This window comes from Sarcophilus harrisii, chromosome 2 (genome assembly GCF_902635505.1).
Source record: "Sarcophilus harrisii chromosome 2, mSarHar1.11, whole genome shotgun sequence".
In the NCBI taxonomy this organism is placed as follows: Eukaryota; Metazoa; Chordata; class Mammalia; order Dasyuromorphia; family Dasyuridae; genus Sarcophilus; species Sarcophilus harrisii.
The window spans coordinates 312,063,435-312,082,821 of NC_045427.1; the positions used below are offsets into that span (position 1 = coordinate 312,063,435).

At 36.9% G+C, this 19,387-nt stretch overlaps 1 protein-coding gene across 4 annotated transcripts in view; it reads left to right on the forward strand.

Annotated features, from left to right (window-relative positions):
* The first annotated feature begins 810 nt into the window (after positions 1–810).
* The window catches only part of FBXO34 (F-box protein 34), a 48,059-nt gene continuing 29,482 nt past the window's right edge, over positions 811–19,387 (forward strand). For all 4 annotated transcript variants that reach the window (XR_004232015.1, XR_004232013.1, XR_004232014.1 and 1 more), the window contains exon 1: positions 811–986. The gene's annotated coding sequence lies outside the window, so the exon portion shown is untranslated. The remainder of the gene's footprint in view (positions 987–19,387) is intronic.

Sequence of the window (19,387 nt, forward strand, 5' to 3'; positions counted from 1 at the left end):
GGAACCCGGCTCCCTAGTGAGGACTGTTACAAAGAAAGAAATATACGCACCCACAACCACTTGATATCACAATAACAGCGTCTAGAAAGTGCTTTAAATGTGTGCAAGCAGCTTTCCAAATATCTCGTTTGACCTTCACGGCTGCTACCCCCATTTTGCAGATGAGAAAAATGAGGCACAGGGCAGGTAAAAGCCTTTGCGTTGAATCAGGCACCTAGCTCCCGGCGGGATTTGATTGGGGTTCTCCAGACTCCGCGTGCAAAACAGGAGGGCACATACCGAGGGCAGGAAGTGTTCTGCACCGCACGCAGGAGCTTGGAACACGTTTTATTGACTAGTACCCCTAATTTTTTTCTTTTCTGCTGAGAGCACAAGAGGCCTCGAGGAGCCGGCCCCGCCGAGCAACCCCAGAATCCCGCAGCCCTTTTCGGACGGCACGGGAAATAGCCACGAAGATATTTCCCCCTTCCCTTTTACTCCTCCTCCACCTGGGCAGCCCCGGGTTCTAGCTGGGTAAAAATGATTCCGCAACGTCTGACTTAGAAGTTCCCTTCTGCACAAGCTTTGCATCTGCTTTCTTCCAGCTTAGGGGAGAGAAGCCCCGCCCCTGGGGAACGGCGCGGCCCGAGCTAAAACAAGAAACCAGACTTTTTCACGTTTTCCCCTCTCAGGTTCCCCGTGTCCTGGAAGCTCTCAACACCTGAAAGGGAACCCCGGCAGGGGGCGCTGTGGTACACCCCACCCCGCTCCGAAGCCACGCCCCCTCCCTTCCAGGCGATTGGCCCGGCGCATGACGCCACGGGATTTTAGCCAAACAACTGGGTTTCGGGGGCGAGCGTCGGGCTTTTCCGAGCTGTGCTGGGCGCTCGCTCCCAGTGGCGTCCGGATGGGGGGGAGGGGGAGAGGGAGAGGCCTTCGGACGCCGCTGTTGCTGCTGTCGCCGCCGCCGCCACCGCCACCCACTTCCCGGTTTCTGCCACCTCTAGGTAAAGGGGGAAGGTCACTGAGTCATGGGGGCCGCGGTTAGAGGGAATGGGCGCGGGTCCGAGGTACCCTTTCCGGGAGCGCTCTTCCCGCCTCCACCTTCCTCGGGGCTGGGCGGGGAGGAGGAGGAAGTGACCAGCCACCCGCCCTTTCTCCTTCCCCCGGGCGGGACCCCCCCCCCCCGCCCCCCTTGCTTGTGACCTCTCTTCTCCCCGGGCCGCGCGCGCGCAGCCGCTTCTGGGGAAGTGCCCGCGACCCCCGCGGTCGTGACCATGAACGTGTGGGGGAGGGGTGGGATTTGGCTCCGCGACTGAGGGTGGGGGGAGATGAGCGCGTCCGAGACCCGTGTTAGGCCGAAGAACGGGGGCTGCCCTGCCGGGTTCGGACGTGTTTGTAGAGAGTAAGCAGGGCCCTTCTTTGTGGGGGAAGGTCTTCAGGTGCTCAGCCGGGAGCACCCCGAAGTCAGGGTCCCGGCCTCCCAATTTAGCGTGCCAGTGGACTAGCCTTCCCAGATCTGGGGAGAGGGAGGTGAGCTGGCGATTGTCCTTGCCGTCGTTCCTGCGTCCCTCCCATAACCTTCCCAAGAGTAGGTGATTACGGTTTCCCCCTTCCTCCTCTCCTCTCTCGGTTTACCTGAGCCCAGGTTTCTTAGGATTTTTGACCTCCGACGGCGTTGGAGTATTAAGTATGTGTATGTGTGTGACATCACGGGGTTCCAGGAGATAGATTGTGATGTCTTTGCAGGCCCCAGGTGAGATAAGGATCCCTTTAATAAAGGGAAATGCGATCCCTTGGGAGCCTTGAATTGCACCGGATTTGAATCAGAACTGTTGGCTGGAAATTAATTTCTCCCCAAGGTGGCTCTAGAAAGCAGACGTCACCGTTAACTTTTGCGTGCAGAAAATTTAAATTTCCTTTAAAGCAAAGGTTATATCGGACAGCGTATTGCATTGGTTGCTACTTTCTTAACTGGGCTTCTCATTGCTACAAAAATTGTTAGACTGCGTGGAGTTGCTAGGCGGAAAGTCGGAAGTACAAATCCTTGTCTGGTAACTGATCTTACCAGTGCCTGCCTGTGAAGAATTGTTAAGAGAAATGATTGAGGTCCTGGCTGTCCAATTTGCTTTTAAACGCGCTTTGTTTCCGCGTAGAGGTCATTGCCATTTAACATTTATTAAATGCTTATCTGTAATATGATACAAGTACTAAATTAGCCCCTGTATCCTAGGAGCCTATGTGGCAAGTTGCTGATAATTAAATTGTAGGTAATTGAGGAATAAGATAGGGAGCCCTAACCACTTGGAGGGGAAGAGTTTGAAGTGTCTTTAGACACTTTTTTGCTTTGATAGGGGCTGACATCTATTATGATGAGGCGATTTAGCTGAATTTTCAGAAAAAGGGAAGAGGTATACACTACACACCTGTCAGATTGGCTAAGATGACAGGAAAAAATAATGATGATTGTTGGAGGGGATGTGGGAAAACTGGGACATTGATGCATTGTTGGTGGAGTTGTGAACGAATCCCAACCATTTTGGAGAGTAGTTTGGAACTATGCTCAAAAAGTTATCAAACTGTGCATACCCTTTGATCCAGCAGTGTTACTACTGGGCTTATATCCCAAAGAGATTATAAAGAAGGGAAAGGGACCTGTATGTGCACGAATGTTTGTGGCAGCCCTTTTTGTAGTGGCTAGAAACTGGAAACTGAATGGATGTCCATCAGTTGGAGAATGGCTGAATAAATTGTGGTATATGAAAATTATGGAATATTACTGTTCTGTAAGAAATGACCAACAGGATGATTTCAGAAAGGCCTGGAGAGACTTACACGAACTGATGCTGAGTGAAATGAGCAGGACCAGGAGATCATTATATACTTCAACAACAATACTAGATGATGACCAGTTCTGATGGACAAGGCCATCCTCAGCAACGAGATCAACCAAATCATTTCTAATGGAGCAGTAATGAACTGAACTAGCTATGTCCAGAAAAAGAACTCTGGGAGATGACTAAAAACCATTACATTGAATTCCCAATCCCTATATTTATGCACACATGCATTTTTGATTTCCTTCACAAGCTAATTGTACAATAATTCAGAGTCTGATTCTTTTTGTACAGCAAAATAATGTTTTGGTCATGTATACTTATTGTGTATCTAAGTTATATTTTAATATATTTAACATCTACTGGTCATCCTGCCATCTAGGGGAGGGGGTGGGGGGGGTAAGAGGTGAAAAATTGGAACAAGAGGTTTGGCAATTGTTAATCCTGTAAAGTTACCCATGTATATATCCTGTAAATAAAAGGCTATTAAATTAAAAAAAAAAAAAAAAGGGGGGGGGGAAGAGGTATAGGTGACTTTAAAAAAGAAATTTTACTGACTTTGCATTTGGTGGTAGAAACAATTGAAGTTAACTATATTAGTTAAAATGATATAATTGAATTATTTTAGGACTTATCTGAATTGTTATCTTTGCCTTTCTTAATTTGGGTAATTGAGGATTTTTTATACAAATATCTCTGCAACAAGCTTTTTCTTGCTTTACATGCATGTTCCTGGAGCTTACTCTTTGAACTGCAAACTGTATGGGTAATGATCCTGGTTTATAATGCTTTAAAATATGAAGGTTCAAAATTTTAAAAATGTGTATTGTCATGCACTTTTTTTTTTTATTAAAGCTTTCTAAATAGATTTGGAAACTAGAATAGATAATCATTTACATTTGGAAACTCCTCCATGTTCTATAGCATGGCTATTCCTACACCATCATCTTTGATCAACTCAGAATATTTTTTAAAATAGATGTCTTAACTCAATGTAACTATTTTATTAGAAAATTCTTTGACTATACATTTTAGGTCCTGTTTTCTAGTTTCTTAAATAATCCTGACTTTTTATAAGCTTTTGGGAGTTTTATCCTTTTCTTGTTTTCTGTTTAATTTATCTTTTGTAATTGACTGTAACAAGTAAAAGATAATGGATTCTTTGCTCACAAAGAAGATATTTTTTATTTGCTATCCTTGATGAACTTCATAAACAAAAACTATTTACTTTTTTTTGTTATTTAAAAAAAGGGGGAAGAAATGTGATATTACCTTAAACAAAGATAATCTTTGTTTATATCCTTAAAGGAAGACAGATTGTTATATTCCAGTTAAATGGGGTATTTGATGTGATAGGAAAATCATAAAGTAAACATGTTATATCAAATGATGCTTATGTTTGACACATTAAAAGGGTCAATCAAGGGCATGGGGGTATGGGAATTCTACAGTAAAAGTAAAGATGAATGAAAATAGAGGCCAGAATGTCTGTGGATCCCAATAAGCTGTGTAATCATTGGTTTTTTTTTTTTTAAAGATTGCAAGTATGAAAATGTCTTGCAGGTGCTACCACCTGCTCTCTTTTGTGGAAAATAAGGAGAGATGCATCCTATTTATTTGTGTAGCTTGTTTAAATCTTGTTACTCGGTTGGGTCTAAGTCTTCATGACTCCATTTGGGGATTTCTTGGCAAAGATAATACAGTAGTTTGCCATTGCCTTCTTCAGCTCATTTTACAGATGAGGAAACTTGAGACAAACAGGATTAAGTGACTTACATAGGGTCAAACAGCTAGTAAGTGTTTGGGGCTATTGAGTCTTCCTGACAGCAAGCCTTATGTTCTGTCCACTGCACCACCCATCTGTTCATGTTTATGGGTCTGTGTATACATTAGCTTGTTATTTAATGGTATTCAAATGTAAAATGGAAAAAAGGGGCAACTAAACGTCATTTGCATATCATCTTAGTTAATATTGTCAAATGTTTACTGTCATTTTAGTTATTAGTAGTCACTCAATAGTTGTTAGAAAGCTAGTTAATGGAAAAGGAATATAAAATAGTCTAGTATGATGTGATGAAGGTACAGTGATTCTAAAGGATGTGATTCAGATATACTAAAAGTAAGCTTGCATATTTTTGTAACAAGATAAATGTAGAGCCACTTTTAACAACTCATCTCTTCTAGAACATTTTATTTTCCAGTCTATTTCTGCCTCACAGTATATTCCACCTACACAATGCAGTTTTGGGTCTGTTGCACAGATTTTAGTTCCATATAAATGGAACAAAATGCTTTGTATCAATTGAAATGGCAAGTTTCGTTGCTTATATTTTTTCCATTTTGATGTAGGTAGAGCATTGCAGGTAGAGCTTCAAAACTGGTAATTCAATGCTGGTTAATGATAATCGGACATATTTTTGAAAAATGAAAGCTTAATAAGCAGCTTGAAAAAGTATGTGATATTTTAGTACACTTTCAGAGGGACTGTGGGGATATCAAGGGTTAGGTCTTAAAATTGTTCATCAGCATTTTGGAAAGTAAATCAGAATATTTAAATTTTATGTGGTTACTACCTCTTCCCTCCATCCCCCCCCCCCCCCCCTGTTTTTTGGTTTTTGTTGTGTATGTGGGGGGGGGGGCAGTTGGGAGTTAAGTGACTTCCCCAAGATCATTCAGCTAGGAAATGTTATGTGATGGAGATCAAATTTGAACTCAAGTCCTCCTGACTTCAGGGCCAGTGCTCTATCCACTGCCTCATCTAGTTGCCTCTGATGTTTTGCTGAGTTTGTCTTGATTCTGTGAATAGGGGTTGGAAGTGAGAGTCAAGGTGGATCAGAAGTGGAGATCTAGACAAATTAGTTAAGTGCAGAGGGGATAAGAAGTCCGTGTTGGGACATATTGAGAACTTAACTAATCACCTTCTGAAGCAAATGTTCCTCATATTTTCATGCTTAGATCTATACCTAATTTTAGAATCATGCCTCTGTTAGAAGAAGTGAGGAAGAGGAGGTGAAGGTTGCTAAGAGCCGTGCTGTCGTTGATATTGTTCCTCCATCTTTCCTTATAATTTTCACTAATCTTAGAGGAAAGATTCTTTTTAAACAAGAGCATAATAGAAGAACTCTTGGAATCAGAATCAAAAGATATGGTTTCAAACTCCTCTCTGCAACTTAGTTCTGATGTAATTGTTGCAGTTCCCTCATCTGTAAAGGGATTGAAACGGATTACCTTTGAAGTTCCTTTTTAGCTTTAATTCTGTGATCCTATTGGCTTTATCCTAGAATGTAAGATATAATATAGATCCTATTCTCCTTGATGTTTATGGGAAGTGACTCAGATTTATAAATGCCTTTATTTTTTTTTTCAATTTTTTTTTATTATAGCTTTTTTATTTACAAGTTATATGCATAGGTAATTTTACGGCATCGACAATTGCCAAACCTTTTGTTCCGATTTTTCCCCTCCTTTCCCCCATTCCCTCCCCCTGATGGCAGGTTGACCAATACATGTTAAGTATGTTAAAGCATATATGTCCTAACAGTTATTTTGCTGTACAAAAAGAATCAAGAGTTTCAAATAGTGTACTATTAGCCTGTGAAGGAAATCAAAAATGCAGGTGGACAAAAATAGAGGGATTGGGAATTCTATGTAATGGTTCGTAGTCATCTCCCAGAGTTCTTTCCGCTGGGTGTAGCTGGTTCAGTTCATTACTGCTCTATTGGAACTGATTTGGTTCATCTCATTACTGAAGGTGAATGCCTTTTTTTTTTTTTTTTTTTTTTTTTAAGCATCTTAAAACCCTTATCTTCAAATGTATTCAGTTCAGTAAATATTAACATGTGTGAGGGCACTTACAAGGTATTGTGAATACAAAGATAAAAAATGGCATTGGTCTTGCTCCCAAGGAATTGGCAACCTAATAGACTAGTCTCCTGTACCTGTAAAATTTGTGTTAGTTTTGGTCTAGATAACTGATTTAATTTGTAAAAGAAAAATTTGTAACAGCTATCATGAATTTACTTTTTTTGCACATTCTTATCTATTGTGCTTAATCTTACCCTCTGAGATCAAGTGGAACCAAGCCCCAAATCCTCTTCCATGGGATCTTGAAGGCAGTTTGTGTATCTCAAAGCCTTTACTCTTCTAGTTTAAATATCATATAGCATGATTTCAGGGCCTTCTTTATTTTTGTTATCTTCTTCTGGAAACTCTCCAGACATGTTCTTCTAAAGATGTGGTACCCAGAATGGTATCACATATGATCTGACTCCAGGAAAGTACATAACAGAAATATCACCTCTCTGGGATGTTCTCTTGCATTCAATTTTTCTCAATTTCATAAGAATGCCTTACAACACAAACAACAGAAGAGGCTCCATGGAAAATGCTTTGCACTATATTTAGCTTTTTGGATATATAATTTACATTTATGGGTATACCATTCTGCTACTTATATGCATTCTCCATTAAACTTTTTTGTTCTTTTTAATGTTTTTGAAAGTTAATTGGAGACATCCATGTTTGCAAATGCATCCTTTGTTTTACATTTGCAATCCATCTCTCTCAAGTGCTAGGAGACATGCTTCATAAGGCTTTTTCAATTGTATTTGGTTATTACCTGGATCAGTTTTTCACTATTATTTTCTTTTATGATATAGTCAATAGAAGTGGTTCTGGGTACTGTTCATTTCATTCTATATCGGTTCCTTCATACAGAATAATTGTTCAACTGTTCTCTAGTTTATAGGCACTCAACTTTTGTTTCTAGTCCTTTGTTACAGCAAAAAATACTATTAAATACTTTTTGTTCATATGACTCTTTTCTGTCTGTAATTGACCTCTTTGGAGTATTAATTAACTCTAGTAGTTGTATCATGAGTCAAAGGAATATGTACAATTTAGAGACTTTACATCTCCATCAACAGTACATTGGTGTACCAATTCTATAAGCCCTGCTACAGTTGTCATTTTCCGTTGAAAAATTATCCATGCATATGTTTTAAAAATAAAAATTAAAAAAAAAAAAAAAAGGAAACACTGAAAGGAAAAGGGAAAAAATGCAGGTGCTAGTGGCTGAGGGGCAACATTTTGAAAATAATTATTTTCCAAAGTTCTCCAGGGAGGAAAAGAGAGGGAATGGAGTACCTGACCTAGTGAGGAAGGGGGGAAAAAAGAAGTTGGTGACAGAAAGACTGGATTCTGATTGTGGATATGTTTTCTTTATCCTTCAAGTGAAGATCAATTGGCAGCCAAAACCACAATTCTATCTCTTTCCCCTCCCCCAGTCTGACATTAACTATGAAAGTTAGTCCAATAAACTTTTATTAACAAAAATAACAATAAAGCAGCTTCTGAAATATTATTAAACGCAAAAAAATGTCATCTTGATTGTTCAAATTTGCATTTTTTATAACTTGTCTTTTTTTTAATAAAGCTTTTTATTTATTTGTTTACAAAGCAATATGCCTGGGTAATTTTTGCAATATTGACCCTTGCAAAACCCTTTGTTCCAAATTTTTCCCTCTTTCCTCTAGCTGGCAGGTAGTCTAATACATGTTAAATCCAATATATGTATACATATTTATACAGTTATCTTGCTGCAGAAGAAAAATCAGATCAAGAAGGAAGGAAAAGAAAACAAAATGCAAGCAAATAACAATAGAATGAGAATAAAGATTTTTATTTTCAAAACACATGCATAGTTTTCAACATTCACCCTTGCAAAACCTTGTGTTCCAAATTTTTTCCTCTCTCTACTATCTCCCCTAGATAGCAAGTAATCCAGTAGAGATCAAACATGTGCAATTCTTCTATACATATTTCCATAATTATGCTGCACAAGAAAAATCAGATCAAAAAGCGATAAAATTAGTAAACAATACAAGTAAACAGCAACAAAAAAGTGAAAATACTATAATGTGATCCACACTCAGTCTCCACAGTCCTCTCTCTAGGTGCAGATGGCTCTCTCCATCATCATTGGAACTGGCCTGAATTATCTCATTGTTGAAAACAGCCACAGCCATCAGAATTGATCAGCATGTAATCTTGTTGCTGTATACAATGTTCTATTTGTTCTACTTCATTTAACATCAGTTCATGGAAGTCTTTCTAGGCCTTTCTGAAATCATCCTGCTGATATGTTTCTTATGGAAAGATAATATTCCATTATTTTCATATACCATAACTTAAATCAGCCACTCTCCAACTGATGGGCATCTACTCAGTTTCTTGTCACTACAAAATGGGCTGCCACAAACAACTTGTCTTTTTCTTTTCTTTTTTTTTTTTTTTTTTTTTTTTTTACTTTTTATTATAGCTTTTTATTTACAAGATATATGCATGGGTAATCTTTCAGCATTGACCCTTGCAAAATTTTCAGTTCCAACTTTTACCCTTCTTCCCCCTGCCCCCCTCCCCTAGATGGCAGGTAGGTCAATACATATTAAATATGTTAAAGTATATGTTAAACACAATATACATATCCATACAGTTACTTTGCTGCACAAGAAAAATTGGACTTGGAAATAAGGTAAAAATAACCTGATAAGGAAATCAAAAATGCAAGTGGACAAAAACAGAAGGAGGAGAAATGCTATGTTGTGGTTCACACTCATTTCCCATAGTCCTTTTGCTGGGTGTAGCTGGTTCTCTTCATTATTGAACAAATGGAACTAATTTGGTTCATCTCATTGTTGAAGAGAGTCATGTCCATCAGAATTGATCATCATATAGTATTGTTGAAATGTATAATGATTTGGTTCTGCTCATCTCACTCAGCATCAGTTATGTAAGTCTCTCCAGGCCTTTCTGAAATCATCCTGCTGGTAATTTCTTACAGAACAATAATATTCCATAACATTCATATACTACAACTTATTCAGCCATTCTCCAATTGATGGACATCCATTCAATTTCCACTTTCTAGCTACTACAAAAATATTTTGGCACATACAGGTCCCTTTCCCTTCTTTAAGATCTCTTTGTGTGATATAAGCCCAGTGGTAGCACTGCTGGATCAAAGGGGTATGCACAGTTTGATAACTTTTTGAGCATAGTTCCAAATTGCTCTCCAGAATGCTTGGATGTATTCACAATTCCACCAACAATGTATCAGTGTCCCAGTTTTCTCACGTCCTCTCCAACATTCAGCATTATATTTTCCTGTCATCTTAGCCAATCTGACAGGTGTGGAGTGGTATCTCAGAGTTGTCTTAATTTGCATTTCTCTGAATAATAATGATTTGGAGCATCTTTTCATATGGTTAGAAATAGTTTCCATTTCTTCATCTGAAAATTGTTCATATCCTTTGACCATTTATCAATTGGAGAATGGCTTGATTTCTTATAAATTAGGGTCAATTCTCTATGTTTTGGAAATGAGGCCTTTATCAGAACCTTTTGACTGTAAAAATGTTTTCCCAGTTTGTTGCTTCCCTTCTAATCTTGTCTGCATTAGTTTTTTTGTTATAAAAACTTTTAAATTTGATATAATCAAACTTTTCTATTTTGCGATCAATAATGATCTCTAGTTCTTCTTTGGTCACAAATTCCTTCCTCCTCCCCAGATCTGAGAGGTAAACTATACTATGTTCTTCTAATTTATTTATAATCTCATTCTTTATGCCTAGATCATCAATCCATTTTGACCTTATCTTGGTGTACGGTGTTAAGTGCGGGTCAATGCCTAGTTTCTGCCATACAAATTTTTAATTTTCCCAGCAGTTTTTGTGAAACAGTGAATTCTTATCCCAAAAGCTGGGATCTTTGGGTTTGTCAAACAAACTTTAGATTATTATAGTTATTTACTATTTTGTCCTGTGAACCTAACCTATTCCACTGATCAACTAGTCTATTTCTTAGCTAATACGAAATGGTTTAGGTGACCAATAGTTTTAGATCTGGTACAGCTAGGCCACCTTCATTTGATTTTTTTTTTTTTTTTTTAATCACTTCCCTTGAAAATCTTGTTTGACCTTTTGTGCTTGCTTTGACCTTCCAATTTTGTTGTTATTTTTTTTCTAGGTCATTAAAATGGATTTTTGGGAGTCTGATTGGTATAGCATTAAATAAATAGATTAGTTTAGAGAGTATTGTCATCTTTATTATATTCGCTTGACCTATCCAAGAGCACTTAAAAATAGTGTATGATAGCTTCATATCTTTCATCATAAACAATTGCCAGAGCTGACTATTAATCTTGGATGTGTCCTCTTGGAAGGTTCAAGAGCAGAAGTTTCAGATGTGTTTGTTTTATGGTCAGAAAGTCATTGGAGTCTCATTCTCTTACCCCTTTTGGGGACAAGGAAAAAACATGAGTCATAGAGAAGAGAAAGTAAAGGAAATGAAAGATGAAATAACTCCCTAGAGATATAATGACAAAGTAAATGGTCCCTTTATCTTATTCTAGGAAAACCCTTACCTTGGGGATAAGGAAATTTACTTGAGGTTTGGCTTGTTTTAGTATTAATTGTTTGTTTCATGTTTACTTCATATACAAGTTTAAGGAAGCTTTTTGATCTCATTGAAATGACCAGGAGCTTGCCAGATCTATTAAGCTGTGAACTCCACTTGGAGAGAAATTCTGGGTTGGAATTAGTTTTGAAATGTTTAATGATTCAAGCTTAATTTCACAGATCTTGATATTCTTGTGAATGTGGAAAAGTCATTGGAATCAAGTAGAAGCTATTAAATCTGAACAGTTTAAAATTTGGATTTATATGGGGTTTGTTAAGTTAAGTGGGGACAATAATTATTTCAAAGCATAGTAGAACTCTGCTGTGAATGGTAATTGCTGATGTCACACTTATGTCTGTGAGCACAGAAGTGATTACTAGTTTTTTTTTAATAATTCCAAATTTTTTATTGAAACTTTTTATTTTCAAAACATATGCATGGGTAATTTTTCAACATTAGTACTTGCAAAACCTTGTGTTCCAAAATTTCCCCTTCTTTCCTTCACCCCCTCCCCTAGATGGCAAGTAATCCAATATGTTAAACATGTTAAAATAAATGTTAAATCCAAAATATTCTACATAGTCATACAATTATCTTGCTGCACAAGAAAAATTAGATCAAAAAGGGAAAAAAAAAAAGAGAAAACAAAATGCAAGCAAACAACAAAAAGTGGAAATGCTATGTTGTGGTCCACACTTAGTTTCCACAGTCCTCTGAGTATAGATGGCTCTTTCCTTCTCAAGATCATCGGAACTGGCCTGGGTCATCTCATTGTTGGAAAGAGCTATGTGCAGCAGAATTGATCATCGTATAATCTTGTTGCTGTGTATAATAATCTCCTCGTTCTCCTCATTTCACTTAGCATCAGTTCATATAAGTCTCTCCAGGCCTTTCTGAAATGCTGCTGCTGATTGTTTCTTATAGAACAATAATATTCCATAACATTAATATACCATAACTTATTCAGCCATTCTCCAGCTGATAAGCATCCACTCTTAACTACTAGTTTTTTAATGAAACAAGTATAGAATGCAAGTATTGAGAAATACGTATATTTTTGACATTACTAATTTGGAGATGCATAAAGCTGGATTATATCAGTAATAAATTTTCTGTTAGTGTCTCACATCCATGAGACTTGTGTATTGTTTATAATTTTCTTGTGGTTTTTGAAATTACATAGAAGCATTGTTGATTTTAAAAATTTAAAGAATGATACATATTGTGTGATGCATTTGTACTATTAGGATTAACTTCCCTTGATATGAATGCTGTGCAACAAGATCAACCAAATCATTTCTAATGGAGCAGTAATGAACTGAACCAGCTATACCCAGAAAAAGAACTCTGGGGGATGACTAAAAACCATTACATTGAATTCCCAATCCCTATATTTATGCACACCTGCATTTTTGATTTCCTTCACAAGCTAATTGTACAATAATTCAGAGTCTGATTCTTTTTGTACAGCAAAATAATGTTTTGGTCATGTATACTTATTATGTATCTAAGTTATATTTTAATATATTTAACATCTACTGGTCATCCTGCCATTTAGGGGAGGGGGTGGGGGGGGTAAGAGGTGAAAAATTGGAACAAGAGGTTTGGCAATTGTTAATGCTGTAAAGTTACCCATGTATATATCCTGTAAATAAAAGGCTATTAAATTAAAAAAAAAAAAAAAAAAAAAAAAAGATATGAATGCTGTGATTTATGAGTTTTAAACAGTAATTAATAGAGACTGAAATCCCATCTCCTACAGGAAACTCATCTGCTATGTTAAAATAGATTAATAGATCCTTAGAAATGAGAAACAAAGCTAGAGATGCTTTAAAAAAAAAATCACAAAAATAATCTCTCTTGATTCCAGTACCTTCCCTCTTAATTTTTTATTTATCCTGTGTGTAGCTTGCTTTGTATATATTTCTTTGCATGTTGTCTCCCTCATTATATAGTAAGCTCTCTGAGGGCAAGGATTGTCTTTTGCCTCTTCTTTAATCTCTCTTTCCCCTTCCTTCTAACCCCCATTTTAAGACTATGCTTGGCATGCACATTTAATGTTGAACTAAGGATAGTCCAGCCGAGTTGGAAATGATGTCATAATGCATAGTTTGAAAACTGAAATTCTACAAAGACAAGGAATATTTGGAAATACTTTAAATTGTATTTAAGTAATATCATTGGAAATTGTTAAAGGATCTTCAGTACTGAATTCTTGTACACTGTACTGCAAATCAATTTTTGTTATGTGGAGAATGAAACAAAAGGACAGATTGGATTTGATTAGTGATTTCCTTGTGTCCAAAGTGGACGTTTCACAGATCAAAGAGACTGTGCCTTATTAAGTGGTGTAGGGGCACCTCCAGGAACAGTGGACAAAGACAAATCACTGGTTCTGGAGTCAGGAAGACCTGAATTCAAATTCAGTCTCACTCTGTAATCACTTAACTTCTGCTTGTCTTATTTTCCTCATAGCATTTGCACCTCAGGATTGTGAGGATGAAATGAGAATATTTGTAAAAATGTTTAGCATCGCACTTGGCACGTATTAGGGACTATATAATTATTGCCATCTCTAGAATAAAAGAGTTTACATTATTTATATTAATTCCTGATGAATGTATTTTGGGAAGAAATTGAAAGGTTTAGCTAGGAATAGCATATTATTGTATGAAATAAATAGCACTTAACTGTTGAATAATTTTGTTAGATAATAAATAGAGCCATGGTCCCTGGTAACTAGTGTTTTGAGATGGTATTGTATTATTTTATTACAAGATTAAAATGGGTAGAGAAGGTAGGTGGTTGTAATGTAGGTTTAAATATGTCTAAAGGTGGTGTCTCTGAAGGACTGCAATTGATTTATCTTCCTAAAGACCCTCCCATTCAAAAGATCCAACGGTCTCTTGGGTTGCTGGTTGTTCTGGCTCCTAGCTGTTTCACTTTAGGTTCTAGGCTATCCCTCTATGTGACTTAAAATGAGTTATATTGCTTTTTGGGAGGAAAATACAGTAAAAGGGATGGAAAGGGTTTGGGGGAGGAGACTATCAGAGTATGTGTAGTCATCAAGCTAGATATCACAGAGTAGGTACAGTGAAAGGTGAATCAGAGTTGACAGGAAACAAAATTGAGTGTAGTAAAACCCTTGACCTTAGTTACCCTATTAGGCAGCAAATCATCATAATGGCTAGCATTACTTTACATTTAACTCAGTCCTCACCACAACCCTATGTGATAGGTACTGTTTATTATCCCATTTTACAGATGAGGAAACTAAGACATAGAGAGCTTCCAGTGACTTGCTTAGAGTCATACAACTAATAAGCACAAGGTTCCTAGGTCCCAAGTGCAAGGAGACAAATTTGACTTCGTCTTGCTCTGAATTGTTTTGAGTTACTATATCATGACTCTGGATTGGTGTACCTTTTTATTGTTCATTCATTTCAGTTGTGTCCCCTATTTGGAATTTTCTTGGCAAGAATACTGGAGTAGTTGATGCATTGTTGGTGGAGTTGTGAATGGCTCCAACTATTCTAGAGCAACTTGGAACTATACTCAAAAAGTTATCAGATTGTGTATAGTCTTTGATCCAGAAGTGTTTCTACTGGGCTTATATCCCAAAGAGATATTAAAGAAGGGAAAGGGACCTGTATGTGCAAAAATGTTTGTGGCAGCCCTTTTCATAGTGGCTAGAAACTGGAAATTGAATGGATGCCCATCAATTGGAGAATAGTTGGGTAAATTGTGGTATATAAATGTTATGGAATATTGTTGTTCTATAAGAAATGACCAACAGGATGAATATAGAGACCTGAAGAGACATACATGAACTGATGCTGTGTGAAATGAGCAGAACCAGAAGATCATTATACACTTCAACAGCAATATTATATGATGATCAATTCTGATGGACACATGCTCTTCGATAATGAGAGGATCCAAATCAGTTCCAATTGATCTGTAATGAATAGAACCAGCTACACCCAGAGAAAGAACCCTGGGAAATGAATATGAGTTAACATTTTCACTCTTTATGTTATTGTTTGCTTGCATTTTTGTTTTTTCTTCTCAGGTTATTTTTACCTTCTTTCTAAATCCTATCTTTCTTGTACAACAAGATAACTGTGTAAATATGTATACATATATTGTATTTAACATATACTTTAACATATTTAATATGTATAGGAACTACCTGCCATCTAGGGGAGAGGGGAGAGGGAAGGAGGGGAAAAGTTGAAACAAGTTTTTGCAAGGATCAATGTTGAAAAATTACCCATTTTTTTTTTAATTATAGCTTTTTATATACAAAACTCATTTTACAGATGAGGAACTGAGACAGTTAAATGACTTGCCCAGGATCACACAGCTAATATGTATATGAAGCCACATTTGAACTGGGAAAATAAGTCTTCCTAACTCCAGATCTGGTGTTTTTTCTTAAAGTAGTCCGGTATACTTTACTGAAGAGAATAATAGGAGAGAGGTAAAAGAGCTAGACTAGGGTAATTCTTTTTTCTCTCTCTCTCTCTTTCTTTCCCTGCCTCTTTCTCCCTCCCTCCCTCCCTCCCTCTTTTTCTCTCTCCCTCCCTCCCTCTCTCTTTTTCTCTCTCCCTCCCTCCCTCTTTTTCTCCCTCCCTCCCTCCCTCTTTTTCTCCCTCCCTCTCTCCCTCCCTCCCCCCCTCCCCCCTCTCTCTCCCTCTCTCTCTTTCTCCCTCCCTCTCCTTTCCTCTCCCTTCATCCCTCCCTCTCTTTCTGTAATCTGCTATCTAGACATCTGCTCATTCTTCCCTTAATTTTATCTTTTAGAACATGGATGGGGAAACATTCAGCTGTATGAGGCCTGTAAAGTCATTTACTAAGGCAACTGCAGGTGATGTTCAGCTGAAAGCTAGGTGCAGCAACTCCCCCCTTGCTTTAAATGAGTGAAGTTAGAAATATCCAAATGGCCCTTGGCAGAAAAAGATTCCTACCTCTGCGTTAGAAAGTGGAAGAATCAACAAGTAGAAATTGTATTCTGTAGCTGATTCTTATTTTAAAAGAGATGAAGAGCTATTGCTGGGAATCACTGACTACATTTTCTTTCTTCTTTTTTTCCCTCAGTATTTTATTTTTCCAACTACAAAGGTAGTTCTTATTGTTTATTCTAAGATTTTGTGTCCCAAATTTTTTCTCCTTCCTTCTCTCTGTCTCTAAGACAGCACTCTGACATAGGTTGTACGTATACAATACTTTTTAAACATATTTCCATATTTATCATGTTGTGCAAGAAAAGAACCAGACCAAAAGGGAAAAAACCATTAGAAAGAAAAAGCAAACAGACACAAGAAGGTGAAAACACCAGAATTCAGTCTCCATAGTTTTCCTAGTTTTGAATGGCAGTTTCCATTCCAAGTCTATTGGAATTGTCTTGGATCACCATATTGCTGAGAAGAGCTAAATTTATCCATAGTTGATCATCATATAATCTTGCTGTTACACTGTACAAGTCTCCTAGAAACCCATAGCATTTTCAAAGTGTGTAATAGAGAATGAAGAGAAGGGTGAGTCGGTCAAATCTTAAACTGATCTCTGTTTTGGGAAAGCAGATGTAAAAAAGGTTCAGAGGTAGAATTAGTAGGATTCCATTAACATTCTGTGTATGAGGTTGGGCCAGAACTAAGGCAAAAAACCTGGTTAAGGATGAAGTTGTGAAGACCTTTAGGGGAACAATTTTAATAGGAAAAATACAAATTATATGAACAGACTAATATATGGATGCACAGAAAACTCATGAACCAATGTAAGTAAGTTTATAACAGGAGTTTCTCACCTGCAACTCTTTAATGTGTGAATAGATTTCAGGTGCTCTATTAATTTGGAAGGGGGGAAAAGTTATATATCATAGTAACTTTTGATTGAAATTTAGCTTTTCTTTCATTTATTTACGAACATGATTCTATGAAATTGTTCATAGACCTAATCCTATTTTTTTACCAGAGGGTCCTCTGACACAAAAATGATGCGCACAAGTCAACAGAAGATAAATACAGGAGCTTTTGTTACAAACTTAAAACTCAGATTGAGCCAAAATTATCAAGGAAAAGTAAGGAAGAGCAGGGCTGTTTTTGTCATTTTTAGTTGTATTGTGAAATTAACTACAGCTGTAAAGGGGCAGGACCTTTGCTTGATGGGGCAATACCTGTTGAGGAAAACAGGAAGAGTTGTTACAGTCTTGTTTTGCTTGCACTTCCCCCAGCCCTTCCATGGGAGAATGACTTTTGTCCTGGAAATAACAAAAATAGCCAATGGGGAGTTGGTAAGTCAAAAAGTGGGAGTGCACCTCATTTTCTTTGAGGTTACCTGAACCAGATAAAAAACTTCCTTTGGTGGGTGTGGTATAGACACTTTTAATAATGTTTTCAAGTTCCTGAAAAGGAGAGAGTTGTTGACACAAAATTGGAGGACAGATGTTTTTCTCATTTTTTTTAAAAAAAGAGCTATTTGAGAATGAATTTGATTTCTGTAAACATTTTACAGTGAATCATTAAAGAGAGTTCACATCTAGAAAGCAGTGATCAAAGCACCAGCTTACCTGCTTCAAGAAAACAGCTAAGCTAGACTCTTCTAAGTTCCTTTTTTTTTTTTTTTTTAAACCATAGATTATTTACCAAGGTTTCAGCAGAGCTTTTGATAAAAGTATAAAGGAGAAGCTCAATAGACAGAACTTAAACAATAATATAATTAGATGGATTGTTAAGCAGCTTGAATTAAGATTCTTTATTATAATAATAGCTAGTATAAATATTGCTACTGCATTTTGAAACAATTTAAAATTTTTAAATCACCTGATCTTGGCAACTTTGTGAGGTAGACTTTTGTGTATGAGGAAACAGAAGCACAAAGAGGTTGCAGTTTACAAAGCTAGTAGATCTCTGAGACAGGATTCAAACTGAGGACTTCCTATCTTTTCAATACCTGTGCCCTGTTCATTGTTCCATTATAATGAAGTGCCCTAAAAACCTGAATTTGTCTTCCTAAAAAAAATTTTTTTTTTAATATCACCTTTATTTCCCAATATAGCCATCCTTTAACAAATGAAAAGAGGAATATGACACTTCGATAGTACAGATAAGATAGTACATCTGTCATTTCCGATTTTCATATTTGGGTCAAGTACCCTTCAAAGAAGGTGTATTTTCTTATTTTTTTGGGTCCAGACTTGATTTTTATAAATATTCAGTTTCATATGTTGTTTTACAAGTTGAGGCTACACCAAGCAGTATACTTTTGATAGCAAAAGGTTGGCTTATATTAAAAGAAGCAGCTTTCAGGAACATGGAGTCTATAGTTCCTTTGTATTCTTGCCCTAGTTAGTCCATATCTAGAGAATTGTGTTAAGTTTTGGAGTTATAGTTAATGAAGTTAATGAAATACATTTATAAATTGTAAGGCAAACAGCATGGTAAAGTGCCTTGAATCTGTCCTGAATTGACGACCTATTCATTGAAGAATTAAAAATGTTTAACAGGGAGAAGAAATATTTGAAAAAAAAAAAATTAGACTTTATCCTTGGCTCTGAATGATGGTCTTGTCCCTCCTAGAATCTTTCTTTTCCTTAGGATAACTGCCCCTTTTCCCTTTATTCATCTTAGTCTTCTTCCTTATCTTTTTATTTTTTTATTTTTTTTATTTAATAGCCTTTTATTTACAGGATATATACACGGGTAACTTTACAGCATTAACAATTGCCAAACCTCTTGTTCCAATTTTTCACCTCTTACCCCCCCCCCCACCCCCTCCCCTAAATGGCAGGATGACCAGTAGATGTGAAATATATTAAAATATAACTTAGATACACAATAAGTATACATGACCAAAACACTTCTTCCTTATCTTATTCCTTACTTTGTAGCTTTGATATTCTTAACAGAAATGTCCTGCAGATCTAATTCCAGTAAGATAAAATTAAAGCTCACTTATCAAAGCCTGTGTGTGTGTTTTATATATATATATATATATATATATATATATATATATATATATAAAATCACACACTTATATCTATGATTCCTTCTCTCCTTAAGCCCCCACAACCAGCTCTTTGAGGATAGAAACTTATATTTGTTTTTATATCC